Genomic DNA, 17528 nt, shown 5'->3' on the forward strand with positions numbered 1-17528 from the left:
ATGGTCGAGAATCCCCAAGACTGTATTTGTTGGAATAGAAACACTTCACTTTGGTTTGTATGATGCTGTTGCGACTTTCAATGATGGCAACATTGTAAGGTACAAGGTATTTAGAAACATGGGAATGAAGATAGGTTCTAACATGGTACGAGTGATGCTTGCCTTAGACAAGGAACGCCTTCGGGCTGCAGACAGGGCTGTAAAGAGTCTAGAAATACAAGCAAGAGTAAACAGGAGGAGGAACAAGAGGAAGCTGGAGGAGGAGTTTGCAGAGGATGAAGATAATCCATCCTATGGACCTGGAATGCACTAAAAAGTTAATCCAATCTTTGTCGCTCGATTCCCAAAACTTTTATTTTCTCATACTAATTACATGTTTTCTAAGGATCTTCCAAACATATTTGTTTCAAACTTTCAGTAAATGTTACACAGTACCTTCTGCATAATTTAACACAGCCTTTTTCCAAAAAACTGTATATTTTTGAATATATAAATAAAAAATAGCAAAAAAATATTTGAATTTTCATTACAATTGAAAAAAAATCATCTTTAATAACTGAACTAAAATTTTGTAAAATCCCTGTGTTAAGTTGTAGCCCATATTCCAATAAATAATCTGTAAAAAGTTCAACTTCCTACCTCAAATACTTTGTGAGGAAAGATGTAATTTATAAGCGTTATTTTAACATTGCAAGTATAGGGCGTTCCGGAGCCCCTTAAAGCTCACGCAGACTGGCGTGTGGTCTGGAACAGTTAAGGGAATTTATAGTAGCAAATAAAGTACGTAGTTGATGTAATACTTAACTTTAATCCATAATTGGAGAACATCGCTCTTGATGATACATAATTACAATCTCAATATAAACTGGTAATGGCGCCTTGCTAGGTCGTAGCAAATGACGTAGCTGAAGGCTATGCTAACTATCGTCTCGGCAAATGAGAGCGTATTTGTCAGTGTAGCATCGCTAGCAAAGTCTGCTGTACAACTGGGGCGAGTGCTAGGACGTCTCTCTAGACCTGCTGTGTGGCGGCGCTCGGTCTGCAATCACTGACAGTGGCGACACGCGGGTCCGACGTATACTACCGGACCGCGGCCGATTTAAAGGCTACCACCTAGCAAGTGTGGTGTCTGGCGGTGACACCACAACTTCAACTTTAATAAAACTGGATTATTCATATAAGAGAAAGAGCTTCGCAAGTTGAGCAAGGCAGTAACGTGTTGGTCCATCTCGGGCAGCTACTCGTTGGCATTGGTTGATCGAGTTGCTGGATGTCCTCCTGAGGAATACCGTGCCAAATTCTGTCCAACTGGCGCGTTACGTCTAGCTGGTTGGAGGGCCCTGCCCACATTGCTGCAAACTTTCTAGATTGTGGAGAGATCCAGCAACCTCGTTGACCAAGGTAATGTTTGGCATGCACGAAGACAAACAGTAGAAACTCTCGCCGTGTGAGGGCGAGCATTATCTTGCTGAAATGTAAGCCCAGGATGGCTACTCCAGTCACTCAGATTCATCATCTTTCGATAAAGCTTTCACGAACTGTTTCAGTGAGCTCAACATAATGTGTAGAGATCTCAATGCAATTTTTTCGTATACAAGATACAGCACGAGAAGCTTTAGGTACGAAAACAGCAAATGTAATGGGAGGCGGTGCTACACACAGGACACCGTAGTTTAACCGAGATGTTCAAGAATTACTTGTTCAGCCAGTCACAGGTGGGAAGACTGCATGGAGTGTAAGATTAATCGTAATAGGTTTAAATTGAATATACGAAAAATAAAACAGCATTATTGCAAGTGATAGACAAAACGCATGAAACGAGACCTTTATGGAACACAGTGTGTGGTGAATGCCCCTGGAGCAAATGTACGATGCTATTGAACACATTCTAGGGGACTGATGACCACAGATGATAAGTCCCATAGTGCTCAGAGCCAATGCTATTGCTCACGTCAAGAAGGGCATCTGTGACTTCTCTTGATTGGTACGTCATAGTTTCGACACTCTCCACCCAACTTTCCCATCGAAGTTCTGAAAGCTTCTTCACTGTTAATGTTGGTACTCTGTTCAATAAGATTTCCGCTCTCTGAGAGGATGCACCGAAATCAATGTATATTCTTTGAATTACACGAAAAAATGTGACTGCTTTTGCTCTAGGTTTTGCCGCATCCGATAAAACAAGATTAATATTCCACCTAGCACATGGCAAATAAAATGCTCTTGGATTACATTGGGATTCTGTTTTGAACACCACTTCAATTACCTTCTATATTTGTACCATTTTCGTAACTTTGTCCTCCGCAGACCTAGTTGGTCTACTTCCGATAAACGGGTTTTAGGCAAACTTTCTCCTGTTGTTGAAGAGCCATCCATAAAATCTACCGTCATTGTGCGTTCTTATAGGTTTACAAACTAAACAATCAATGTCATTTGTTCATTGTTGGTTGTATCAGGAGTACAGTGAGGGATGACTGAAAAATATTTACTTTCTTCTAGAAAATTAACAGTGTTGTTTTGTACTTTGAGTGCAAGCAAATTTATGAGTTAATGTTGAATGTTTTTGTATACAAGAACGGTGAGGAATTTCTTAAGTTTTTAACCGCGATTAAATTTTTCTGCAAAACGGTCAAATTCTGCAATCATTTCGATTAAACCAAGAAAATTGCCATTATTATATTGATAGAGCTTGTACGTTTTGGTACATTTCGAATACACAATCCATTTTCGATCCCTTTTTTCTCAATTGGGTAAAGCTGTTACGTAAAAATGAATTGAAAATTTTCTTCCCTTCTCGTATTAAAGATAATAATAATTTACAATTTTAATAGGGCCTTTCTGTACAATTTCATTTATCATGGAGGATGTTAACGTATTAGGTCAAGTGCCTGGGTCTGGATTTGTGATTATTTCACGGTCGCTATCAGTAGACCTAGCTGAATGTGGGATAGCAGTTGTTTCTCATAACGATACATTTTCAGTTTTATCTAAAGCTCCACGTGATGAGAGGGTAGTGTTAATGACATCACCATTTGAGCATAAATTGGTTTTAATTTGTGAAGATAAGATGTTTCTCGAAGAACCTTTTCGAAAGCGTCTTTTTTTTTTTTTTTTTTTTTTTTTTGCAGTTGAAAATTTTTCGTGATGAAGCTTTCTATTTTATCACCTTATTTTTTTTTTTCAGCACGCGGGAGGAACACTATATCGTATCACAGAACGCACATACAGCACAAGAAACGGTTTGAACTGGAAACGTACATTTAAACTCATGATAACTAACAAATTATTTTGTGAGATACCGATGAAAATAATGCTTAATTGTTAGCCACGGAAGTGAGCTGCAAGAGTGCAGAGAAAGAGAAGAGCTAAGAGACAATGAATAACGTTTCTCTTAAATTACGGATGAGCAGATGTTAACAGAAGATACTACTGTCTCGCAGCCCTATTGGGGATGGTGGTTATCGTTGAAACAACTTTTTTTCCGTTATATCGGTTTATTACAACGTCAGTGCCACGGACACTTGACCGCTCAAATTTTTAAATAACCGATTTAATTTTTTATTTCTGTTATCTCCTGTAAGAAATGTAGAAAAAAGTTGACTTCCTCAGTTTCAAGATAAATAGAATCAAAATAATGAATAGGCAATAAAAGAAAATTTAGACCAACCATTGTTCACTCATTTTCTCGACAAGTGTTAAGTGGTTGAATACTACGAAAAAATACTAGTATTATCCTATTGTTTCTAATTTTATGAAACTCAGCTCAAAAATCATGTTGTAATCGAGGATCATACCACTATTTGGGCATTATAAATAGCCAGCAATGAAGGATGAAAACTGAGGTTGAAGACCTCGTATTTTGCGTGTTGGTTTGTCCTTTTTCAAGGGCTACAAGCGGATAAAGGCATATTATGTAGACACAGCAGATGAGCTACTTTCGATTCTTATTGTATACGATGAACAAATTATTGTAAAGCTTTTGATTTATTACGGTTACCATAATGTTCTTGTTGTGGTCTTCAGTCTGCAGACTGGTTTAATGCAGCTCTCCATGCTACTCTATCCTGTGCAAGCCTCTTCATCTCCCAGTACCTACTGCAACATACATCCTTCTGAATCTGTTTAGTGTATCCATCTCTTGGCCTCCCTCTTCGATTTTTACCCTCCACGCTGCTCCCCAATACTAAATTGGTGATCCCTTGACGCCTCATAATAAGTCCTGTCAATGGATCTCTTCTTCTAGTCAAGTTCTGCCACAAATTTCTCTTCTCCTCAATTATATTCAATACCTCCTCATTAGTTATGTGATCTACCCATCTAATCTTCAGCATTCTTCTGTAGCACCACATTTCGAAAGCTTCTATTCTCTTTTTGTCTAAACTATTTATTGTCCACGTTTCACTTCCATACATGGCTACACTCCAAACAAATACTTTGAGAAACGACTTCCTGACACTTAAATCTATACTCGATGTTAACAAATATCTCTTCTTCAGAAACGATTTCCTTGCCATTGCCAGTCTACATTTTATATCCTCTCTACTTCGACCATCATCAGTTATTTTGCTCCCTAAATAGCAAAACTTATTTACTACTTTAAGAGTCTCATTTCCTAATCTAATTCCCTCAGCATCACCCGATTTAATTCGACTACATTCCATTATCCTCGTTTTGCTTTTGTTGATGTTCATCTTATATCCTCCTTTCCAGACACTGTCCATTCCGTTCAGCTGCTCTTACAGGTCCTTTGCTGTCTCTGACAGAATTACAACATCATCGGCGAACGTCAAAGTTTTAATTTCTTCTCCATGGATTCCAATTATTACTCCCAATGTTTCTTTTGTTTCCTTTACTGCTTGCTCAATTTTACAGATTGAATAACATCTGGGATAGGCTACAACCCTGTCTCACTCCCTTCCCAACCACTGCTTCCCTTTCATGTCCCTCGACTCTTATAATTGCCATCTGGTTTCTGTAAAAATTGTAAATAGCCTTTCGCTCCCTGTATTTTACCCCTGCCATCTTCAGAATTTGAAAGAGAGTATTCCAGTCAACGTTGTAAAAATCTTTCTCTAAGTCTACAAATGCCAGAAACGTAGGTTTGCTTTTCCTTAATCTATTCTCTAAGATTAGTCGTAGGGTCAGTATTGCCTCACATGTTCCATTTCTACGGAATCCAAACTGATCTTCCCTGAGGCTGGCTTCTACCAGTTTTTCCATTCGTCTGTAAAGAATTCGTGTTAGTATTTTGCACCGTGGCTTATAGTTCGGTTATTTTCACATCTGTTCACCGCTGCTTTCTTTGGGATTGGAATTATTATATTCTTTTTGTAGTCTGAGGGTATTTTACCTGTCTCATACATCTTGCTCACCAGATGGTTCAGTTTTGCCAGGGCTGGCTCTCCCAAGGCTATCAGTACTTCCAATGGAATGTTGTCTACTCCCTGGCCTCGTTTCGACTTAGGTCTTTCAGGGCTCTGTCAAACTCTTCACGCAGTATCATATCTCCTATTTCATCTTCATCTATATCCTCTTCCATTTCCATAATATTGTCCTCAAGACTGTCGCCCTTGTATAGACCCTGAACTGGGTTTCCATCTGAGCTCTTGATATTCGTGCAAGTGGTTCTCTTTTATCCAAACGTCTCTTTAATTTTCCTGTAGGCAGTATCTATCTTACCCCTAGTGATATACGAATCTACATACTTACATTTGTCCTCTAGCCATCTCTGCTTAGCCATTTTGCACTTCCTGTCGATTCCATTTTTGAGACGTTTGTATTCCATTTTGCCTTCTTCATTTACTACATTTTTGTATTTCCTCATTTCATCAATTAAATTCAGTATCTCATCTGTGACGCAAGGATTTCTATTAGCCCTCGTCTTTTTACTTACTTGATCCTCTGCTGCCTACACTATTTCATCTCTCAAAGCTACCCATTCTTCTTCTACCGTATTTCTTTCCCCCATTCTTGTCAATCGTTCCCTAATGCTCTCCCTGAAACTCTCTACAACCTCTGGTTCTGTCAGTTTATCCAGATCCCATCTCTGTAAATTTCCACCTTTTTGCAGTTTCTTTAGTTTTATTCTACAGCTCATAACCAATAGATTGTGGTCAGAGACCACATCTGCCACCGAAAATGTCAAACAATTTAAAACCTGGTTCCTAAATCTCTGTCTTACCAGTATATAATCTATCTGAAACCTGTCAGTATCTCCAGGCTTCTTCCAGGTATACAACCTTCTTTCATGATTCTTGAACCAAGTGTTAGCTATGATTAAATTATGCTCTGTGCAGAATTCTACCAGGCGGCTTCCTCTTTCATTCCTTACCCCCATTCCATATTCACCTACTACGTTTCCTTCTCTTCCTTTTCATACTCTAGAATTCCAGTCACCCATGACTATTAAATTTTCGTCTCCCTTCACTATCTGAATAATTTCTTTTATCTCATCATACATTTCATCAATCTCCTCGTCACCTGCAGAGATAGTTGGCATATAACCTTCTACTACTGTGGTAGTCGTGGGCTTCGTGTCTATCTTGGCCACAATAATACGTTCACTATGCTGTTTGTAGTAGCTTACCCCTATTCCTATTTTTTTTATTCATTATTAAACCTACTCCTGCATGCCCCTATTTGATTTTGTATTTATAACCCTGTATTCACCTGACTAGAAGTCTTGTTCCTCCTGCCACTGAACTTCACTAATTCCCACTATATCTAACTGTAACTCATCCATTTCCCTTTTTAAATTTTCTAACCTACCTGCCCGATTAAGCGATCTGACATTCCACGCTCCCATCCGTAGAACGCCAGTTTTCTTTCTCCTGATAACGACGTCCTCCTAGTAGTCCCCGCCCAGAGATCCGAATGGGGAACTATTTTACCTCCGGAATATTTAGCCAATAGGATGCCATCATCATTTAACCATAAAGCTGCATGCCCTCGGGAAAAATTACGGCTGTAGTTTCCCCTTGCTTTCAACCGTTCACAGTACCAGCACAGTAAGGCCGTTTTGGTTAGTGTTACAAGGCCAGATCAGCCAATCATCCAGACTGTTGCACCTGCAAGTACTGAAAAGGCTGCTGCTCCTCTTCAGGAACCACACGTTTGTCTGGCCTCTCAACAGATACCCCTCCGTTGTGGTTGCAGCTACGGTACGGCCATCTGTATCGTAGAGGCACGCAAGCCTCCCCACTAACGGAAAGGTCCATGGTTCATTGTTCATATCGTTCCTCTATTATTATTTCGTAGAAATCGCTGGCAGATCTTCAATCATTCTAAAGTAAATGAAGTATTGTATTTCGTTCTTGTGTCACTTCACAATAGTATTTCCAGATTATAGATGTAGTCACGAACGATGGCTTTCGAATTTAGGCTCGTTCTGTGCACCTACGTCGCGCGTTCTTCGGCAGCCAATGAGTCTTCAGCAGTGTTCTGAGCGCTGTGCTGTGAATGTTGTACGCAATGCGAGCGTCATACGCGATCGTAGCGAGTTTTTAACGAATTTTTATTCCATTTGTTTCGAGTTGTCTTGGTTGATGGTGGTGGTAGGCGACTAATTCTGCACTATCAAGCGAGAGATATAATTTGCAGGATACACGCTTTCATCTGGTGCGAAGCACGTGTATGCGAGTACGGCAACAGCCACGTGTAACCGGCAACAATGCAATACCCGTCCTTGCCTGCGCGAGCCGCCATCGTTCGTGGATGGGACTCTAGGATTGGTGCCATTCTCCAATAGGATTGATGTCCGGTGACGACAGGAAGAAACTACCATATAGACCAAGTGGGGGTAAGTCTTCTACACTGCACGCACACACGTTTACGTTAAGCCACGACACATGGCGACACATGCGACACATGCGACCGAAGTAGTTGGTACACAATAATGTCTTGAAGATTTCACCTTTTCCTACAAGTCTTTTTTTCCCTTATAAGTATTTATAAAAATCCGTGCAAGTTAGTTTGCAGTTAAATGGCAGTGTAGGATTGATTCCACAGTCTTTGGCAGCAGTCAGTTTCTTTCATCAATCCACTGGGCCGACATCAGCGAAAGTACTCCTTCCACAGTGGCGTTGAATGTGGGAATAGAAAACAAATACTCGCATGATTTTAGCCGTTGGCATTGGCGTTCATGGTTTTCGGTTTGCTTAAGAAAATAAGTACACTTTTCTTCCAGTCACGCTTAATTTCTAAAAAGCCCTTCATGTACACATATTCCTGAATATAATTGTCACCTGAAGTGTTCACATTTTTAGTCGGGTATATAATAATGTTTTCAATCTTAACCCAATCTGGGGTTTCAGATCCAATCAAATACTTGATATTTATTTATTAAAACAGAAAGCCCATGTCTCAAACTAGTGAAATGCTATGGTATAGAGAACCATTGTGTCTACCTCAAACTTCGAAATAAAATTAATTATTTCTTGATTATGGTTCCCATTCTTTAATTTGTTCTAATTCATCTTGGTTTTTCATGCCAATAACATTTGCAGTCTTCCTTTCATTCAGACATCTTTGTGAGTCGATTAATGATTGTATTTCTTATTTCAGTTATCGAGACTTTATCATTCTCCACGATTTTTATATTTTTTTCAAAGATCCGAGTTTTACTGCAGAAACATGAAGTAAATTTCACTGATCGGACTACTCAAAAAATCTGAAATTATTTTAGGTGACCTGTCTTCATCGTCAAAAAACTGTATTAATGGAATCTACGGCTTAAGGATCTCTCAGTGGCGGGCATTAATGACAGCCATCTTGCTTCTGAGTGAGATAGAAGAACCTGATAATTGACACCATCGTGTAAGCAGAACTCTTTCTACTTCTCTGTCCTTATCGTGTATATTGAAAAATTATGAAATATTTTCGTGACGATTAATTCCGTCAGTTAAGTCTGCAGCAACTCTTGATATACACTGAAGCCTGAAAGAAACTGGCATAGGCATGCGTGTTCAGATACGGAGATATGTTAACAGGCAGAATACTGCGCTGCGGTCGGCAACACCTATGTAAGACAAGTGTCTGGCGCAGTTGTTAGATCGGTTACTGCTGCTACAATGGCAGGTTATCAAGATTGAAGTGAGTTTGAACGTGGTGTTATAGTCGGTGCAGGAGCGATGGGACACAGCATCTCCGAGATAGCGATGAAGTGGAGATTTTCCCGTACGACCATTTCACGAATGTATCCTGAATATCAGGAATCCGGTAAAACATCAAACTTCCGACACCGCCGCCGCCGGAAAAAGGTTGTTAAGGACGGGACCAACGACGACTGGAGAGAATCGTTCAACGTGACGGAAGTGCAAACCTTCCGCAGCTGAAGATTTCAATACTGGGCCATCAACAAGTGTCGTCGTGCGAACCATTCAACGAAACATCATCGATATGGGCTTTCGGAGCCGAAGCTCCACTGCACGACACAAAGCTTTACGCCTCGCTTGGGCCTGTCAGCACCGTCATTGGACGGTTGATGACTGGAAACATGTTGCCTGGTCGAACTAGTCTCGTCTCGAATTGTATCGAGCAGATGGATGTATACGGATGTGGATACAACCTCATGAATCCATGGACCCTGCATGTTAACAGAGGACTGTTCAGGCTGGTGGAGGCTCAGTAATGGTGTGGGACGTGTGCAGTTGGAATGATATGGGACCCCTCATACGTGTAGATACTACTCCTGTATGATCACCTACGTCCATTCATGTTCATTGTGTATTCCGACGGACTTGGACAATTTCAGCAGGACAATGCGACACCCCACACGTGCAGAATTCCTACAGAGTGGCTCCAGAAACACTCTTCTGAGTTTAAACATTTCCGCTGACTACCAAACTCCCCAGACCTGAATATTGTTGAGCATATCGGGATGCCTTACAACGTGCTGTTCGGAAAAGATCTCCACCCCATCCTACTCTTACAGATTTGTGGACAGCCCTTCAGGATTCACGGTGTCGGTTCCCTCCAGCACTACTTCAGACATTATTCGAGTCCTTGCCACGCTATGTTGCTATACTTCTGCGTGCTCGCACGGATCCTACACTATATTAGGTAGATGTATCCGATTTTTAGCTCTTCTGAGTAGTATTGTCGAGAATATGGGCAGAGCATCCAGTTCCTTTTATATTTGTTCCTAGTTGTTTAATTTGCTTTAACGAATTCCGCTGGCCATGTTAACGTAGCGTTCCGAAGTTGGTATTGGTACTGTTTCCACAAAGAGTGATTAATTTGTCTAATGGATTTTGCATTTGTCTTTAAAGGTCAGGATAAAACTTTGCACTTGTCTCCTATGTTTCGTATTCAGCGAATCAAACTTCAGTAGCTTCTGCCGGCTGACTTTTACTAATTGAGGTTGCATTTACATGTTGCGCCAACAGATGGCGTTACTCCAGAACTTAAGGCAAGCTGGTAACAGCATTTTGCAAAACTGGAACAGAATTAGGTCCTGTCTGGATGTCGGGACAAGAAGGTCCATGACGGTGACGGTCCCGGTATATGGAGTGGCGCCGGCCGAAGTGGCCGAGCGATTCTGGGCGCTGCAGTCTGGAACCGCGCGATCGCTACGGTCGCAGGTTCGAATCCTGCCTCGGGCGTGGGTGTGTGTGTAGTCCTTAGATTAGTTAGGTTTAAGTAGTTCTAAGTTGTAGGGGCCTGATGACCTCAGATGTTAGTGCTCAGAGCCATATCGAGTGGCCTGACAACCGTATTTGTACTGCTGTAATTCGTTACGGCTATATAAGGAAACGACAGGGATAATATCGTGTCCTTAATTTTCGCAATGTTCCGTAGAGTTTCGCGTGCCCCAAGATTGCAAAATAAATGTACGGCACGAAAAACAGAATAATTTCCCATTAACAAAGTGACAACCAAACGCTCCCGTGATTTGCTACGGCCAGAGTACTCCCTCTTGGATTCAGCAACGCTAGAATCAGAGACAATCATTTCTAGAAATACATGAGAATTCTGAAAATAATAAAACGTCTACATTCCATTCTAGGAGGGGGTAATAACTCCCCTTGCTGAATTATGAGGACAGTGATTAAAGGTACATGATTTGTGAAGAAGTTACGTTTCAACTCATAGGAGAAAGCCAGTTTGATTGGTACACACATAGTGGTTCCATACTCGCAAACAACATGGGAAGCGGATCAATAAGGACAATCTGTGCTATGTAACCGTGTATTTGTAACTAGAAATCGCAGAGATGTGTATTTTATTTGCAGGAAAGTTGTGAACTGTCTGAATAGGTAATCATTGCACGCTTCGTAAGTTGATAGTTTTAAGTTAAAGTAATTATTTCATGAATATGCTTTATATATTTAGGGAAGCTGTGAACTGTGAATTGATAATCGAGCCCTCGTTATGTAACAATGCATCGCTATAATCTGGGTAATATGCACTCCATTATATGGAAAGCTAGTTAATCTCGCGTCTAGTATTTTACGACGACATATCTGCTAAACTATCTTGTACCATGATTCCAGTTTGCAGGCAGTCACATATTTGTATTGTGTCTGAAAAACGGGTTGTGAATACATTTATTAGTAAAGAAACAATAAATTAGAACGTCATGCATGTTACTTCCCGAACAGCGAAAACGTAGTAACTGATACACCTTTTTTTCCCTTTCTTTTCTTAGAGGGAATTTTCGGCGAGAAAAAAGTGTCAGATTAGTTCGAAATGATGAGAAAAGTCTGATTCTGAAACACTGAATGAGGGTAGCCTTGGTGATTCGCATGCTTTGAGTTACGCTGCTTTAGTTTAATTCTTCAGTTGTGCCAGACCTGTTACGTAAGATCACACCTCTTACTGAGATCATTACGACAGCAATTTAAACACAGTCTATAAGTATGTGAAATGCTGAAAATCAAATTTTTGTTGTAAGACGTTACATTGGGGTCCTACTATTTGAATTTATTGTCAGTTTTATGCGATTTTTCAGACCAGACATACAATGGAGAGATGTGGCATAGAATGCCATCGCCTCTCTCGCCTTTTGGAACCCATGAAGTATGCTATCCCTCAGCATCGTATGCCCACCATGCATTCAATGGAATGTTATGAAAGCAGAATTTCGAATTTAGGACTACGTTATTAAAGTATCCTTGGAGATTCGTCTGACATAAAATCTTATTTGCCTGGGCAGTGGCCATCAATTCGATGGCATAGTGGATGGAATGATAATATTACGGCTTTACACTGCACTTCACTAGACGATAGGAGAGTCTGTGTTAAGACCCTGGCCTGCTTTTCCGTATGCTACTCCTTCCGCCGTGGTACTGTGGATATGCTTTGATGCTCCAACATGACATAGAAGTTCGACATGGAAGGAATGAACGGTTGCTATTACACCATTTGAGGTAAGATGGTTCTGGTAATGTCAACTCTATACTAAGTTGCTTATCCTCGGGGTTGCTCTGTTCCCCTCTGTTTCTATGCATGAACTTAAATCAGTGTCACAATCAGACACTAAAGGGCTATTGACTTCTTATCAAGAATTTCATGATTAAGTCATCAGTAAAAGCCGAAAATAGTCCCCAGGACACTCGGTATCAGTTACAGGTTATTTAACAGACATACCATTTTCGGTATTTTATGTAATTATTAACCGATTTCTAAAATTCAAAATGCTGTCCTCATGTGCTGTGGGTATAATCTTACGTTAAAGGTTCAGCATAGTTTCTCAAGTACGAGAGTTGGAAAATGTGTATACTCCTTGAGCCGCCGAAATTACCCAAACTATATTCATCTTGTGTTTGACAATGAGAGCACTTTGAGACTTCCAACAAACTCATAATTTCAAACGTACGTGAAACCTATTCTCCCTATAGCCCTTCATAAAGTTGGAAAAAAAGTTTCTCATGTATTAAAGCTTTAGGATCCGGTTTTTTTGTTGCAGTCTTCTGTCCGAAGACTGGTTGATGCAGCTCTCCATGCTACTCTCCCCTATGCGAGCTTTTTCATCTCCGAATAACTACTGCAACCTACATCTTTCTGAATCTGCTTAGTGTATTCATCTGTTTGTCTCCCTCTACGATTTTTAGCTTCCACAGTTCCCTTCCAATACTAAATTGGTGATCCCTTGATATCCCAGAAAGTGTCCTATCAATCTATCCCTTCTTTTAGTCAAATTATGCCAAACATTTCTTTTCTCCCCAATTCTGTTCAGTACCTTCTCTTTAGCTACGTGATCTACCCATCTAATCTTCAGCATCCTTCCGTGGCACCACATTCAAAAGCTTTTATTCTCGTCTTGTTTAAACTGCTTATAATCCATGTTTCACTTCCATACTTTGCTACATTCCAGACAAATAACTTCAGGAAACACTTCCTAACACTTAAGTCTATATTCGATGTTTGCAAATTTCTCTGCTTCACTAACGCTTTTTTTGCCATTGCCAGTATATCTTCTCTACTGCGACCATAGCCGGCCGGTGTGGCCGTGCGGTTAAAGGCGCTTCAGTCTGGAACCGCGTGACCGCTACGGTCGCAGGTTCGAATCCTGCCTCGGGCATGGATGTGTGTGATGTCCTTAGGTTAGTTAGGTTTAATTAGTTCTAAGTTCTAGGCGACTGATGACCTCAGAAGTTAAGTCGCATAGTGCTCAGAGCCATTTGAACCATTTTACTGCGACCATAATCAGGTATTTTGCTGTCTAGATAAAAAAAAAAAACTGATCCACTACTCTCAGTCTCGTTTTCCTAATCTAATTCTATCAGTATCACCTCATTTAATTCATATAAATGTCCACCCGTGGTAGCTGAGCGGTCAGCTGCGACGGAATGTCATACCTAACGGCTCGGGTTCGATTCCCGGCTGGGTCGGAGATTTTCTCCGCTCAGGGACTGGGTGTTGTCTTGCCCTTATCATCATCATTTCATCCCCATCGACAGGTAAGTCGCCGAAGTGGCTTCATCTTGAAAAACTTCCACCAGGTGAACGGTCTACCCGGCGGGAGGCCCTAACCACACGACATTTCAATTTTCCATTCACCTAAATTCCATTATCCATGTTTTGTTTTCGTTCCTTTCAAGACACTATCCATTCCGTTCAACTGATCTTCCAACCCTTTGCTGTCTCTGACAGAATTACAGTGTCATCGAAACCTCGAAGTTTTTATTTCTTCTCCCTGGACTTTAACTCCTTCTCCAAATTTTTCTTTGGTTTCACTTACTGCTTACTCAATGTACAGGTACCGTAGGGGACAGGCTACAATCTTCGTGACAAAAAAATAAAAACATCTACAGTTGTCCTTATGATTTTAATTTATTTTGTCGCTACCAGTTTCAACGCTTCATTGCGTCATCTTCAGACTGTCTTTGATGCGGTACGAAATAAATTAAAATCATAAGGACGGCTGTAGGTGTTTTTATTTTTTGTCACGATAGTAAACGGCGGTCGTCCCAGAGACCTCCTGCTAAAAGGATGAACATACAAAAGGCTACATTCTTGTCTCACTCCCTTCTCAACCACTCGTCTCTTCCATGCCCCTCAACTATTAAAGCTGCAGTCTGGTTTCTATACAAGTTGTAAATAGCCCTCCACTGACTGTATTTTATCCCTGCTACATTCAGAATTCCGATGAGAATATTACAGTCGACATTGTCAAAAGCTTTCCCTAAGTATATAGTTGCTATAAACGTAGGTTTGTCTTGAACTACATTCTAAAATACGTCATAGGGTCAGTATTGCCTCATGTGTACCTACATTTCTCAGAAATCGAAACTGATGTTTCCCAAGGTGGTCTTCTACCAGGTTTTTCATTCTTCTGTAAAAATTCGTGTTAGTATTTTGTAGCCATGATCAGTTATGACCTTTTATTTCATTATTTATTTACTACTGACTCTATTCGCAACATATTTTGCAGGCAGTATCCACATATACATCACTACACGGATCTGCAACAGCATATCGTTGAATGACGCATAGTTCAAGTGATATGACTATGTCGTCATATACATTGAGATGGGTGAACAACTCGCTTAACATATTAACTGATTTGTAAAGCAATCAGACGTTTCAAGCCCTTATACATAAGGGAGTTCGATCCTGTGGCGAATCTGGAGTTGGATGGGGGGGGGGGGGGATGGGATGGGCTACTCATAATTTTAAAACAACCACATATTGGGTAAAACGGCGCACTAAAAGCATCGTTTGCACTTTTACGCTGCGCCTGAGTATGAACACAACAAAGTAGCTGCCTTTTACCACTCATGCAGACTCTTCCACTTCACCACTCATTCTGCAAGGGAGGCAGGTTGGGTGAAATAGGCGGTGAAGTGTTTTATGCAAATATTTCATTGTGAAAGCATTTTTGAAGCTAAATCTGTGAAAACTGGTATGTGGCGTCTTGTTTGGAAATGAAAAAAAAAAAAAACGTGTTTCACTATTTTTGGAAAACCAACACCTAAGGGGGGTGAAATAGGGCCAGACTGAGATTTTCACTCTGCACCGGAGTGTGTGCTGCTATGAAACTTCCTGGGAGATTAAAACTGTGTGCCGGACCGAGACTGGAACTCGTTACCTTTGCCTTTCGCGGGCAAGTGCTACACAAGTTCTGCAAGGTTCGCAGGAGAGCTTCTGTGAAGTTTGGAATGTAGCAGACGAGGTGTTGGCAGAATTAAGGCTGTGGGGACGGATCGTGTGACGTGCTTGGGTAGCTCAGTTTGTAGAGCACTTTCCCACGAAAGCGAAGGTCCCGAGATCGAGTCTCGGTCGGGCACACAGTTTTAATCTGCGAGGAAGGTTCAGGGCCAGACTGATTCACTGTCTCATCATCGCCCAGCCGAAACCGCTATGGATAGAAACTTGAAATTTGGAGAGGGTGTGAATCTTATACTGTAGATATCGTTTAAGTAGGGATGGTTCGAAATTGAAGACAAAAAAGGGGTGAAATAGGTGATGGAAGGCTTTCTCAAAATATGTCGCAATTAAGGCATTTCTGAAGCTAAAACTACTAAAATTGGTATTCGGTTTCTCAGTTAGAAGTAAAAAAAAAAAAAAAAAAAACTGCACGTTTCAGCAATTTTGGCAATTCAACCACTAAGTGGGGAAAACAGTGAGTGAACGTATTTTGGAAATAATTCATTATCACTATTTTAAAACAGTCGTAGGTTGCACAATATTCATTATTAAAGAACAAATAACGCATTTTAAAGCTAGATCTACGAAAATGAATGTTAATTAAAAAAATGTTTCACTCTTTTTGGAAATTCAGTGCCTTAAGGGAATGAAATAGGGGATAAAAGGTTTTATAAAATTATTTCACTGTGGAAACGTTTTCAAATCTAAATCTTTGGAAATCTGTACTTGGCTTCTCTGTTAGAAACAACAAAAAATGTGTGTTTACTCTTTACAGAAATTCAATCCTTTAGGGCGTAAAATTATTAGGAAAATATGTCGTTACATTAAAAAATTTTAAAGCTTAGCCTACGAAATTGGTACGAGTATTTCATTTCTAGGTGAGCTATAAAGAAATATGTGTTTCAGTGGAAATATTGTTACAAGAACGCAAACGGCATGATTAACAGAATCCTTGAACTACAGCTACCGTAATTGCTTTTTGGTCAGAACTACATTCGGAAAAAACCATGCATCTATGGCCTCAATTAGCGTGAAACGTTTAGAAGGTGTTACAATTTGTGAACAATATAAAAATTTGATTAAAGAAAAAAAAATCTGTGCAGACGATACAGACTACGCGTGAAAAGTATCGGGTGCTAAGCTAGTATGTGTTACAGATGGAACTGCGGTTTTTGATACAAACATAAGGGGTCACAGAGATTTAAATATGCTAAACCCTAACGTTGAGGGGACTTTCTCAATTTTACAACAGAATAAATACCGTTCGCACATTTGCGTTGATCGAAACGTTGAACTAACTTTACCGAAGCGTCTGTGCAGTCGAGGATATGGCTCTTGGGGTAATATTGTATAAGATTCTTGTGAATTCCTGTAGTGGACTAAGAGGTCATATCAGCTCAAGTGGGAGGTAATGAGGAGGTACATCAGCAGCCACAACCATGAACGGTCTGACAAAAAAATCGAAATCAGTCTTCGACGTGCAAAGTCGTGACATTTCTTTGAGAACTAGTGACAAAATTTTTTCAATTACTGAAACGAAGGTAATCATGTCTGGTCGAGATATGACTGCCTTGAGCTTTGAGGAATGTTCCATGCGATGAACTAGAAGCTGATTTTTCCAGAGGATTAACTTTTGTTTTATAGTATCAATACAGTCGGCCATATATGTAAATCATTCACCCCTTGCATTAAAAGACTTGATGAAATCAAATAACTGGTGACGTCGACCATAAAAGATTTTGTCACTGCCCTATTTGTCTTTTAACTCTTCTCTGCCTAATCAAGTCGTCTTTGTGCCTGGTGGTGTAACGACGTTCCAATGAACGTTTTTCGCAGCTCATAATAGTGCGATGGTGTATAAGCAGTTTGCATGGCGTTCAAAGAGCAATTCCCATTTAGCTCTGAATGATATGACTACTCCACTTTTTCTTTCAAGTGCG

This window comes from Schistocerca nitens, chromosome 1 (assembly GCF_023898315.1).
Source record: "Schistocerca nitens isolate TAMUIC-IGC-003100 chromosome 1, iqSchNite1.1, whole genome shotgun sequence".
Lineage (NCBI taxonomy): Eukaryota > Metazoa > Arthropoda > Insecta > Orthoptera > Acrididae > Schistocerca > Schistocerca nitens.